We start from the raw sequence: 13662 nt of genomic DNA, 5'->3' as shown, positions 1-13662 counted from the left end.
CTAATTTTTGTATTTTTAGTAGAGATGGGGTTTTGCCATGTTGGCCAGGCTGGTCTCAAACTCCTGACACGGGTACACTTCCCTCGTTTGCAGCCAAGCTTGGGGTGAAGGACTCCTTTGAGGAACTGTGCCAAAACCAAGTTGTAAGAAAAGCTATTTTAGAAGACATGCAGAAAATTGGGAAAGAAAGCAGCCTTAAATTCTTTTAACAGATCAAAGCCATTTTTCTTCATCCATAGCCATTTTCCATTGAAAATGGGCTGTTGGCACCAACATTGAAAGCAAAGCAGGGAGAGCTTTCCAGATACTTTTGGACCCAAATTGACCGCCTGTATGAGCACATCCAAGATTAGGATAAGGTATTTAAGGCTGGAAAGGGCTCAAGGCAGCCTGCCTGCCCACTGCACTGCTTGTGAGACCATGGATTAAAAACTATTCTTACAGGGAAAAAAACCAAACAAACAAACTTGTAGAAATAGAAGTTTGAATCAGGTGATTCACTGCCGTCAGCCTGCCATAGTGCTGCTATTACAGGCATAAGCCACCATGCTCGGCCTTTTCTTTTTTTTCTTTTCCTTTCTCTTTCTTTTTCTTTCTTTCTTTCTTTCTTTCTTTCTTTCTTTCTTTCTTTCTTTCTTTCTTCTTTCTCTTTCTTTCTTTTCTTTCTCCTTTCTTTCTTTTTTTTTTTTTTTAGATTATGTTTCCCTCTGTTACCCAGACTAGAGTGCAGTGATCTTGTCTCACTGCAATCCCCGCCTCCTGGGTTCAAGCGATTCTCCTACCTCAGCCCCGCAAGTAGCTGGGATTACAGGCGTGTGCCACCAGGCCTGATTATTTTTTAAACTTTAGTAGAGATGGGGTCTCAGCATGTTGACCAAGCTGGTCTCAAACTCCTGACCTCAGGTGATCCACCTACCTTGACCTCCCAAAGTGCTGGGATTACAGGCATGAGCCACTGTGCCCAACTGACTTAATTTTTTTTTAACTTCTTTTAATTTTAATAGAGATGAGGTCTCACTTTGTTTGCCCAGGCTGGTCTCAAACCCCTAGCCTCCAGGGATTCTCCTGCCTCAGCTTCCCAAATTGCTGGGATTCCAGGTGTGAGACACCATGCTCGGCTATTTTTTTTTTTTTTTGTAACCCTCATAACTTTCATTGTTTTCTTGTCCAGAATTCAAACTGTAAGGTCTTTTAGGCCAACTGATAGCACCATGGATGCCATGGTAACCTTTGTGACCTGCACGAACACCCCAGACGAGTTCCTGGAAAATCTGAAGTAACTGGAAGAGCATGAAAAGGAGAAGAAATAATCAACTCCTGCAGCACCTAATTAACTTTGAGACACTCTTTTTGTTCCTTATTCCCACCTCAATTGATAAGGCAATTGGACTTTGTATCTGACCTTGGTCAACCAGACCCTAGGATCCACTCCCAGCTTGCAAAAACTGCCCTAAACCGTAACTTCTAAACTTTCGGCTGCCTGCTCCAAACCTATAAAACCAACTCCTTATCCCACTCCCCTCCGCTGACTGTTTTTGGACTCAGCCCACACGCACCTGGGTGAATAAACAGCCATGTTGCTCACATAAAGCCTGTGTTAAAACATGCGATCTTCATTCAGAGCACATGTTTTAACACAAACATTTCAGTCCAAGTTAAATACTGAATTAAAATCATTTTGGCAAGGCTAGCAAGTATCTCTTAAATTTTAAACAAGAAAAATTCACCTGATATCTCAACAGATTTTCATACTTTAGGTCAGCATATTTATTTGAATTTAAATGTGTGGAAATACTGTGGTATTTGGTTTATAAAATAGGCCATTCAGTTAAATAGTAATGTGAAGAGAAAGTTCTGTAGAACATAGCAAGCCAGGCACAGTGGCTCACACCTGTAATCTCAGCACTTTGGGAGGCTGAGGCAGGTGGATTACCTGAGGTTGGGAGTTCAAGACCAACCTGACCAACATGGAGAAACACCATCTCTAGTAAAAATACAAAAAAAAAATTAGCTGGAAGTGGTGGCAGGCACCTGTAATCTCAGCTACTCAGGAGGCTGAGGCAGGAGAATTGTTTGAACCCAGGAGGTGGAGGTTGCAGTGAGCAGAGATCATGCCACTGCACTCCAGCCTGGGAAACAAGAGCAAAAATTTGGCTTAAAAAAAAAAAAAAAAGAAAGAAAGAAAGAAAAGAACATAGCAGCATGGGGAATCAAGTAATTTTTTGCTAAGCTTACTCCAGGCACTCAGACATGGCCCAATTCTTCAGTGAAAGAGAAAAGTGTAATGAAAATTTTCTAACATTGTATCTTCTTCTTCTGTTCTTATGCACAAAATTGCACTCCCAACTATGCCCTTTACACCTCTTTTCCAACCTCTGCACTTCCAGGGTATGACTATACTGTTTGATTCCATTTGTCCAGAAATATATCGGGTAGATTCCAAAATTCTGAGAGAGGAAACCATCATTCTTTCAGGAAATGTTATTCTGTTGGCACTTGGAACAAATCATTTACATGCTCAAAGTGTTTCCATAATGTAACTTAGAAAAGAAAAAAAGAAGTCTAATTTGCACATCAGGAACTTTTTCAGAGAAAATAGTATCTCTGCAAAACATGACCAATAAAACTGGTCATGTTTTATTGCCTTGGCAAAACAAATGAATAAGAAATATTTGTTCCATAAAAGTACAACTGTGATTGCAAGAATTCTGAAATTTGATTTGGTTGCTAGTGGAATGAGTCTGACCACTGATCTCTGAACTATGACCCTTTTCATACACTAGAATTTGAAGTCAACCCCAAAATGGGAGGATTAGCCACATTTTGGAATTCTAGAAGTTTGGATAATGTGTTCAAAAACATCAAAAGGTGTGAGGACTAAACTCTGATTTTTTTTTTATGTTGCCCAAATCCCTACCTAAGAGGTCTAGGGAGTCATGCCCTACAAATCATAAATTCTCATCAGATGGGTTTCATTTAACCCTATATATGATGATTTACTTTCCAACCTGACTCCGGCATAACAATAGGAGACAAAGAAGAAAATCAGAATATTTCACTCCCAAAACATGTTTCTTTGCCATATTTTGAAATGGCCCCGCAAAGCTGCTCTTTGTTGGGGGCAAAATTGTATCTGTAAAGAATCTCTATTAACAGAGCTAGATCTTTTTCTTCCATACCCTCCCAATCCTAAAGAGATTAAAATCTGAATAGGAAACATTTGTCATCTGTTGTCTCTAAGGGCAGCCACTATAAGACTTCAAAAGAACTTTGGTCTCCACAATCTTTATCTTAACCTGAACATTCCCTTTTTATCTATTTCAGGTCTTTAGACAAACTCAACCAATTGTCAACCAGAAAATGTTTATATTAACCTGCAGCCTGGAAGCCCCCACTTTGATTTGTCCCACCTTTCTGGACCAAACCAACGTATTTCTTAAATATATTTGACTGATGTCTCATGCCTCTCTAAAATTTATAAAACCAAGCTGCACCTTGACCACGTTGGGCTCATGTTCTCAGGACCTCCTGAGGGCTGTGTCATGGCCCATGGTCACTCATATTTGGCTCATGTTACAAATAAAATTTCAGTGCTGCAAAAGAAATAGCACTCAAAGATAAACCCTCTCAGCAAGGCAGTTTACTTCTATAGAAGGCTGTCGCTCACAGATGGGGCAATGGTGGCTGCATGCCTGGACAAGGAGGGGAAGCGGTATTTACCCCTGACAGGGATCACTCCTATTGCTGTGTCGTTCCCCTAATGGCTAGGGTTAGACCACACAAGCTAGACTAATCCCGATTGGCTATTTTAAAGAGAGCAGGGGTCAAGCTGGAGTGGTAGGGTGGGCGGTTTTGTGTGAAGGACGGTTATGGGCGGGTCAGAGCAGGTAGCCAGGTGTGACTTAAGTCAAAGAAGGTGACCTGAGCAGGTGACTGGAGCAGTTGACCAAAGCAGGTGACAGGGATGAGTCAGGATAGAGCCAGGGGTGGGGTGAGGGGGGGAACAGATGTAAACTACTGATTAGGACTAGTGGAGAAGGTTTTTTACTGAAACTACAAGGAAGTTAAACTTTAAAATAGACAATTAAAGAATAAGAGACCTGAACATACTAACATACTGATACTTTGAAGAAAAACTTGGGGTTCACTATCGCTAACACTCAGAATAAATCCCTTCAAATATTTTACAGAGTTCGACTCTTTTCATCTACAGGTGAATGGTCATTTTTAGATAGCAAGTTTTAGAAAATTGAAGACAGTTTGACTACTCACTTGGTAATTCCTTATTGCTATGCAGCCTTCAAGCGTAGATTGCCCTGACTACTGTTCCACTTCACTGTTCCCATAGAAAGGTGATGTTTCTTTTTTTTTTCTTTATCTCTTAAATAATATGTTACTTATTTTTGCTGGTTTGGGAGGGGCTTTTTTGTTTCATTTTACTTAAAGTTCTGGGATACATGTACAGAATGTGCAGGTTTGTTACATAGGTATGATGTACCATGGTGTTTTGCTTCACCTATTAACCTGTCATCTAGGTTTTAAGCCCCGCATGCATTAGGTATTTTTCCTAATGCTCCCCCTTTCCTCATCCCCCATTCCCTGGCAGGCCCTGGTATGTGATGATGTTCCCCTCCCTGTGCCCATGTGTTCTCATTGTTCAACTCCCACTTGTGAGTGACATCATGCAGTGTTTGGTTTTCTGTTCCTGTATTAGTTTGCTGAGAATTATGTCTTCCAGCTTCATCCATGCCCCTCCAAAAGACATAAACTCATTCATACATATGTATATATGTATGAATATATACATATATATATTTTTAATTGCATTTTAGGTTCTGGGGTACATGTAAAGAACATGCAGGATTGTTGCATAGGTACATACATGACAATATGGTTTGCTACCTCCATCCTCATCACCTATATCTGGCATTTCTCCCCATGTTATCCCTCCCCAATTCCCTATCCTCCATTGTCCCTCCCTTAGTCCCCTCCCCAACAGACCCCAATGTGTAGTGCTCTCCTCCCTGTGTCCATGTGTTCTCATTGTTCAACACCCGCCTATGAGTGAGAACATGCAGTGTTTGATTTTCTGTTCTTGTGTCAATTTTCTGAGAATGATGGTCTCCAGGTTCATCCATGTCTCTACAAAGGACATGAACTCATCGTTTTTTATGGCTGCATAGTTTTCCATGATCTATATGTGCCACATTTTCCCTTTCCAGTCTATCATCAGGGGCATTTAGGTTGGTTCCAAGTCTTTGCTATTGTAAAAGTGCTGCAATAAACATACATGTGCATATGTCCTTATAATAGAACAATTTATAATCCTTTGGGTATATACCCAGTAATGGGACTGCTGGGTCAAATGGTATTTCTGGTTCTAGATCCTTGAGAACTCACCACACTGTCTTCCACAATGGTCGAACTAATTTATACTCCCACCAACAGTGTAAAAGTGTTCCTATTTCTCCACATCCTCTCCAGCATCTGTTGTTTCCTGACTTTTTAATAATTACCATTCTATTTTTTTTTCCTCCCTCAAGTTTATTTGCACAAACAGGACAGGGGGACCCCAGCCCCATGCAGATGGCAGCCCCGGGGGGTCACACCAGTCCTTCTGTCCTCACATTGGCAGAGATATCGACTCTGAAGCCTTTGTAGGGGCCTGGGCACCTTTGGGAGACTGAGCTGGAACTGAAGCCGGAGCTGCAGTCTGGGCCTTGTTTTGATCCTTGGTCTTGGCCTTGGCCTTGGCCTTTGGCCAGCAGAGCCTGAGCCCCTTGGCAATGTGAGCACGAGCATGCTTCCCAAGCTTGGGGTGGGCAATGTAGGCAAATCAACTGAGATTACGGCTGACACCCTTTGGGATCTTGGGCTTAACCTCCTTGGCTTTCCGAGGGCCGTGATGGCCTCGGCACGTGCACACATGGCCTTGGCACTGTTGGCCTGCATCTTCTTTAGGCCCTTCTGTGCTTCTTGGCAAAGCGCATGTTCCTCAGGAACTTGGGGTCCACCCCTTTAAGAGATTCGTATCTTTGTGATCGGGGTTTCTTGATACCATTTCTGTGCCATTTTCGGGACTGGTTGTGTGTGGTGTGGTTCTTGGACTTGGCCATGTCTGCACCTAAGCCACGCTTCCCCAATAATGACCATTCTAACTGGCATGAGAAGGTATCTCACTGTGGTTTTGATTTGCATTTTCCTAATGACCAGTGATGATGAGCATTTTCTCATACATTTGTTGGCCACATAATGTCTTCTCTTGAGAAGTGTCTGTTCATATCCTTCACCCACTTTTTGATTTTTTTTCTTGTGAATTTGTTTAAGTTCCTTGTAGATTCTGGATATTAGACCTTGTCAGAAGGATAGATTGCAAAAATTTTCTCCCATTCTGTAGGTTGTCTGTTCACTCTGATGATAGTTTCTTTTGCTGTGCAGAAGCTCTTTGGTTTAATTAGATCCCATTTGTCAATTTTGGCTTTTGTTGCAATTGCTTTTGGTGTTTTAGTCATGAAGACTCTGCCTAGGTTTTCTTCTAGGTATTGCCTAGGTTTTCTTCTAGGGTTTTTATGGTTTTAGGTTTTAGGTTTAAGTCATTAATCCAGGTTAATTTTTATATAAGGTATAAGGACGGGGTTCAGTTTCTGTTTTCTCCATAGGGCTAGCCTATTTTATCAGCACCATTTATTAAATAGGGAATCCTTTCCCCATGGCTTGCTTTTGTCAGATTTGTTGGAGATCAGATGGTTGTAGATGTGTGGTGTTATTTCTGAGGTCTCTGTTCTGTTCCATTGGTCTACTTATCTGTTTTGGTACCAGTACCATGCTGTTTTGGTACTGTAGCCTTGTAGTATAGTTTGAAGTCAGGTAGCATGATGCCTCTAGCTTTGTTGTTTTTGCTTAGGATTGTATTCGCTATATGGGCTCTTCTTTGGTTCCATATAAAATTTAAAGCAGATTAGAATGGTGATATTTCTTTTTTGTTGTTGTTTATTTTTGAGACAGAGTGTTGCTCTTGATGCCCAGGCTGGACTGCAATGGTGCAATCTTGACTCACCACAACCTCTGCCTCCCAGGTTCAAGTGATTCTCCTGCCTCAGCCTCCCGAGTAGCTGGGATTACAGGCCACATCACCACACCTAATTTTGTATTTTGAGTAAAGACTGGGTTTCTCCATGCTGGTCAGGCTGGTCTCTAACTCTTGACCTCAGGTTATCTGCCCATCTTGGACTTCCAAAGTGCTGGAATAACAGGCATGAGGCGTGAGCCACCATGCCCAGCAGAAAGGTGATAGTTTTTTGTTTGTTTGTTTGTTTGTTTTTGGGACAGAGTTTTGCTCTGTCACCCAGGCTGGAGAGCAATGGTGTGATCTTGGCTCACTGCAATCTCTGTCTCCTGGGTTCAAGCAATTCTCCTGCCTCAGCCTCCCAAGTAGCTGGGATTACAGGTATGTGTCACCACCCCTGGCTAATTTTTGCATTTTTAGTAAAGGCTGGATTTTGCCATGTAGGCCAGGCTGGTCTCAAACTCCTGACCTTGTGATTTGCCCGCCTCAGCCTCCCAAAGTGCTAGGATTACAGGCGTAAGCCACTGAGCCTGGCGGTGATAGTTCTTAAGGATGGTATAATGGTTAATATTGAGTGCCAACTTGATTGGATTGAAAGATGCAAAGTATTGTTTTGGGTGTATCTGTGAGGGTGTTGCCAAAGGAGATTAACATTTGAGTCAGTGGACTGGGAGAGACAGACCCACCGTCAATTTGTGTGGGCATCATTTAATCAGCTGCCAGCATGGCTAGGATAAAGCAGGCAGAAGAGCTGGATGCAGTGGCTCATGCCTGTAATCCCAGCACTTTGGGATGCCAAGGTGGGCAGATCACTTGAGGTCAGGAGTTCCGGACCAGCCTGGCCTACATAACGAAACCCCATCTCTACTAAAAATGCAAAAAAATAGCCAGGCATGGTGGCAGGAGCCTGTAATCTGAACTACTTGGGAGACTGAGGCAGGAGAATCGCTTGAACCTGGGTGGCAGAGGTTGAAGTAAGCTGAGATTGTGCCACTGCACTCCAGCCTGGGTGACAGAGCAAGACTCAGTCTCAAAAACAAAACAAAACAAAAAAAGCAGGCAGAAGAATGTGGGAGGACTGGACTGGCCTCCATCTTTCTCCCATGCTGGATGCTTCTTACACTCAAACATCAGACTCCACGTTCTTTAGCTTTTGGACTCTCGGACTTACACCAGTGGTTTGCCAGGGGCTCTCAGGTTTTTGGCTACAGACTGAAGACTGCACTGTTGGCTTCCCTACTTTTGAGGTTTTGGGACTTGAACGGCTTTCTTGCTCAGCTTGCAGGCAGCCTATTATGGAACTCACCTTGTGATCACATGAGTCAATACTCCTTCATAAACTCTGTTTTGTATTTACATATATCCTATTAGTCCTGTCCCTCTAGAGAACCCTGACTTATACAGATGGAGAGTGGGATACACTTTTCCCAACTCACTCTACAGAGCCTTCGGTCACACAAACATAAAAATGTGTATTCTCAGCTGGAAGGGGGAAGTCAAGTTTATATACTGATTAAAATTTGTCAACAGACCATAAAAATTCATGGTATAATACTGTGCCATGCATTCAGGTAACGAACTATTGTCTTAGCCCTGGTTTGAAAAAGCAGCTTACCCTGGCTAAGAAGGAAGGTTTCCTTGACAAATAAAAAAAAAAAAACCGTTTTGTGGCTGAGGGTCTTGGTTGGTTAGTGTAGGTCAGTGCTTTCAAAGTGCCGCACAAATAAGAGATGAGTTTTAGTAGCATACAGACACAGCAAAGCTAAAATAGTTATCTTACGATTTCTTTTCCAATTCTCTTTCATCCTTCTGATTACATCAAGAAGAAAATTTTGGTTTGGTATTGCAATTTATTTTTTAACCACTTCTTTTCCTCTTAACTTTTTTATTGCTGCTGCACACATTAAACCACTTCTCTTCTTAAGAACAACAGCAAGAGAAGATGCAAGGAAGCCTTAGGCTCAGAGCTTTCAGTAGACAATCCTGTTAGGATTTGATAACGCTGTTTTGCTTTCATTGTGATTAGTTTTACAATTACCTTCTCTTTCTGATAAATGACACCAATCATTAACATAATAGTGGAGCACCTGGCAGCTTGCTTCCCCCAGATCAAGGGATGGGGCATGGGGACCCATGATGGAAGTGAGTCTTTTTATTACCTAATCTCAAAATGACATCCTATCACTTTACCATATTCTACTTGTTAGAAGCAAGTCATAAGTTGAGCCAACACTCAGGAGAGGGGAATCACACAAGGACATGAATACCAGGAAGCAGGGATCCTTTGGGACATCACAGAAGTGCTTGCCACAGGGATATATTGCAACTGCTGTTGTCCTTCTGTTCTCCAAGGAATAATATGCTCCACGAGAAGAGAGATAGTGTCTTGTTTACTCGGGGTATTCCTAGCACTGGACACAGTGCCTGAGACTTAAACTGCTCATAAATGTTTCTTCGAAGGAAACAAGGAAGGAAAGGGGTGAAGGAAGAGGGAGGTGGGAAGGAAAGGAGGAAATGAGTTTGTATGAGAAGATCAGGATAATTTGCTAATTCATAGAGAACAGGGGATGGTTCTTTGGGGAAGGAAAACTCAACCGTAAGAAGGATTGTGAAGCAAACAGTCAGTACTTGTATTTCTTTCCTAGTCTTGAGCATAAATGAGCTTCTAGGGAAGTGGAAGCACTCTGTGAAGGGACAGCGCCCACCATCTCGCTTCCAGGATAGCTTCTGCGGATAGGGAAGAGCTGAACTATAAAATAGCACAATGTGTTACTCCAGGAAGGTCAGTCCTGGTTGAGGTTCTTCATTGTGGATGTACAAGCTGTGTTGAAGGAATAGTGATAATTGCAGTATCCTCTGTTTATCAGTAAAGAATCAATCAGGGAGAACTCCATGGTGCTTTTTTTCACTTGCACTTGCAGAATGCAGCAAGATGTTACACTGAATACATACAGACTGTTTTGGCATTTAAAATCATTTAATAAATATATTACTTTGTTAGCATAATTTTTTGGGGGGGGTGACAGCATCTCATTCCATCACACTGGCTGGAGTGCAGTGGCACGATCTTGGCTCACTGTCTCCAGGGTTTCTTGAGGTGCCTCAACTTCTTTCCAAGAGATTCTCCTGCTTCAGCCTCCCAAGTAGCTGGGATTACAGGCACCTGCCATCATGCCCTACTGATTTTTGGATTTTTAGTAGAAATGAGGTTTCACCACTTTGCACAGGCTGGTCTCGAACTACTGACCTCAAGTGATCTGCCTGCCTCGGCCTCCCAAACTTCTGGGATTACAGGTGTAAGCCACCATGCCCAGTCTTTGCTAGCATAATTTTAATGGCTCCACAATATTTAATCTAACAGATATGGCATAAGCTGTTTGGTCATTACTCTATTGCTGTGTTTATGAATTGTATACATTTTCAACCATTATATAAAATGCTTCAATGAATACTTTTGTAAATTTATCTTTTCACAATTGTTAAATATCTCCATAGGTTGACTTTCTAGAAATGCAATTGCAGGGTAAAGAGTATGCACACTGTGTGTGTGTGTGTGTGTGTGTGTGTGTGTGTGTGTGTACATATGTATTTGTGTATACTGTCAAATTACCCCAGAATTGACGTATAAACTTTCATTTTCAATTTACACATTTGATGAGACAAGATTTTAGCTGGGCTGGGTGCAGCGACTCACACCTGTAATCCCAACACTTTGGGAGGCAGAGGTGGGAGGATCCTTGGAGTCCAGGAGTTTGAGATCAGCCTTGGCAACATAGGGAGACCCCATGTCTATATTTTAACTTTTTTTGAAAAAATAAAAAAAAATAAAAATAAAATGGTTTTAGCTGTCTTTGTAAAGTTGCCAATCTGTTAGCTGAAAAATAATAACTTATTGTTTTGATGATACGTTATAATCATTAATACTCCCCACCAAATACCTCTGGTTTTCTACCTCCTAGCATGTGGTAAGATTTAATTTTATGGGCTGGGCGTGGTGGCTCACATCTGTAATCCTAGCACTTTGGGAGGCTGAGGCAGGCAGATTTACTGAGCTCAGGCGTTTGAGACCAGCCTGGGCAACATGTCGAAACCCCATATCTACTAAAAATACAACAAAAATTAGCTGGGCATGGTGGTTCATGGTTGTAGTCCCAGCTACTAGGGAGGCTGAGGCACAAAGATCACAAACCAGGGAGGCAGCAGAGGTTGCAGTGAGCCAAGATTACACCACTGCACTCCAGCCTGGGCAATAGAGCGAGACTCTGTCTCAAAAAAAAAAAAATTGTGTTATGGCCCTTGAGGTTAGGTGGGGCCCTGCGACCTGTTCTGGTCATTGAGTTGTAAATAGCAATGGTATGTGTCACTTCTGGGCTGAGCAAGATCTTACAGAGCTCTCTTTCACTTCTGCTGTTGATTACCAACAATGCTTCAGAAAATGGCCTGGGTCCTATAATTGATGAACATGAACATACTGTATTCAATTTGATAGAACAATATGGAATAGAGACTCCAACTAAGGCATGATGAGTATGAACAAAAAATAAAACTTTGTTGTTGTAAGCCACTGAGATTTAGGGTTGAGCATTATGGCAGCATTATCTATACCATTCTGACTAATACATCTTTGCTCACGATTGAGACTAAACATATTTTTCTGTATTTATTGGCCATTTGGACTTTCCTTTTTATGAATTTTCTGCTCATGTTCTTGCATGTTAATTTTTTTTTTTTTTGTCTTTTTGGTTTTTTCCTTTTTGTGGAGAATGGGGTCGCGCTATATTGCCCAGGCAGGTCTCGAACTCCTGGGCTCAAGGTATCCTCCCGCCTCTGCCTCCCTAAGAGCTGGGATTACAGGCGTGAGCCACAGCGCCCGGCCGCGTGTTAATTTTTTAAACATATGACACTCAGCTACACATTTGTCAAGCCTCGACCTAATTATCACTGAGGTATCAGGGAGAAAGATGAAGTCTGTGAACTACAAGAAAAATAGATGTATCGCAATAGTCTGTAATACCCCAGGGCCAGATTTCTCAAACCTGTCTTCAAGGATCTGAAAATCCTTTACCACAAATCGCTTTTTTAAAACCATGTGCTTTCATTCATTGATAATGTCAAAAAATAATAGAAGCATATTCTGGAGCATTTGAATGGCCACTTTATAGCTGAAGGATGTTATTTTCTTTTATGATCAAAATGGTTTTTTATGGGCATCAATATCACTACACTACTTTTATCCACACAGACTCATAAGAACAAATGTGGGCCTAATATATAATGCAATATTTTTTCACCAAGTAAGGGACAAGTGATATTTCAGCATATTGTGCACTGTAAGATCAGAGGTTGCCCATAAGAATTACTAAAGAAAATTGTGGGAACATTGGGTCATCCCACAGTCTGTAAGCAGGCTCAACTCAAAAGAATCTGGCCCAGAACACAGTTCCACTTTCACATTGTCACTTGTCTTAGTTATGGTCCTTTGCTTGCAAACAACAAACATAGATTCTGACTAATTCAAGCAATAAAGAACTGATTGGAATAATACAAGAAAACACAGAATTCAAGGAAAAAAAGAACAAATTAGGTTTAAAAAGAACCAGACTAGGGGATCTCCAGGGGCCCCAGTACCAGGAATTCCTGAATCAGTACATCTTGGATGCTGCCAAGAAAATGACTCAACCCAGTCTTCCTCCTTCTCCTCCTCTCCCTCCCCCTCTCCCTCTCCCTCTCCCCCGTCCTCCTTCTCCTCCTCCTCTCCATCCTCCTCCTCCTCCTTCTTCTTTCCTCTTCTTCTTCTTCTCCTTCTTCCTCTTTCTTCTCCTTCTCCTTCTCCTTCTCCTTCTTCTTCTTTTCTTCTTCTTCTTCTTTCTTCTCCTTCTCCTTCTTTTTTTAGACAAGGTCTTGCTCTGTTACCCAGACAGAAGGCAGTGGCCCTATCATGCCTCACTGCATCCCTGAACTCCTGGGCTCAAGCAATTCTCTTGCTTCAGCCTCTCAAGTAGCTAGGACTATAGGTGCATGCCACCAAGCCCGGCTAATTTTTAAAAAATTAGTTGTTGTAGAGACATCGTTTTGCTAAATTGCCCAGCAATCCTCTTGCCTCAGCCTTCCAAAGTATTGGGATTATAGGAGTGAGCCACCGTGCTGTGTCCATCAACCCCAGTCTTCTGCGTGTCTTTATGTTCTGGATTCAAATTTCTGCTTCATTTGGGTCATATGTTCTTCATTTGGGTGGGGTAGAGGGGAGAATGTTTGGGATTTCAAAATACTCAAGACATCCAGATGCTTGACAAAAAAAAAAAAAAAAAAAAAAAAAGGCTGTTATGGTGGGGCACGGTGGTTCATGCCCATAATCCCAGCACTTAGAGAGGCTGACACAAGAGGATCACTTGAGTCGAGTTCAAGATCAGCCTGGAAAACATGACAAAACCCCATCTCTACAAAACTGCAAACACTAGCAATACATGGTTGTGTGCACCTGCAGTCCCAGCTACCTGGGGGACCGAGGCAGGAAGATTGCTTGAGCCTGGGAGGTAGAGGCTGCAATGAGGTGAGATAGTGCCACTGCACTCCAGCCTGGGCTGAGACCCAGTCTA

The 13662-nt window shown here is 42.2% G+C and overlaps 1 long non-coding RNA gene and 1 pseudogene across 1 annotated transcript in view; both read right to left on the bottom strand.

The window, feature by feature from the left end:
* The window catches only part of LOC141585089 (uncharacterized), a 230717-nt gene that overhangs the window by 13625 nt on the left and 203430 nt on the right, over positions 1-13662 (bottom strand). The gene's annotated exons all lie outside the window — the stretch shown is intronic.
* On the bottom strand, positions 5007-12700 carry LOC141585088 (large ribosomal subunit protein eL29-like; annotated as a pseudogene).

Source organism: Saimiri boliviensis, chromosome 7, assembly GCF_048565385.1.
Source record: "Saimiri boliviensis isolate mSaiBol1 chromosome 7, mSaiBol1.pri, whole genome shotgun sequence".
NCBI classification, from domain to species: domain Eukaryota; kingdom Metazoa; phylum Chordata; class Mammalia; order Primates; family Cebidae; genus Saimiri; species Saimiri boliviensis.
Note: the sequence above shows the minus strand (reverse complement) of the source record. Positions and strands in the feature narration are given on the sequence as shown.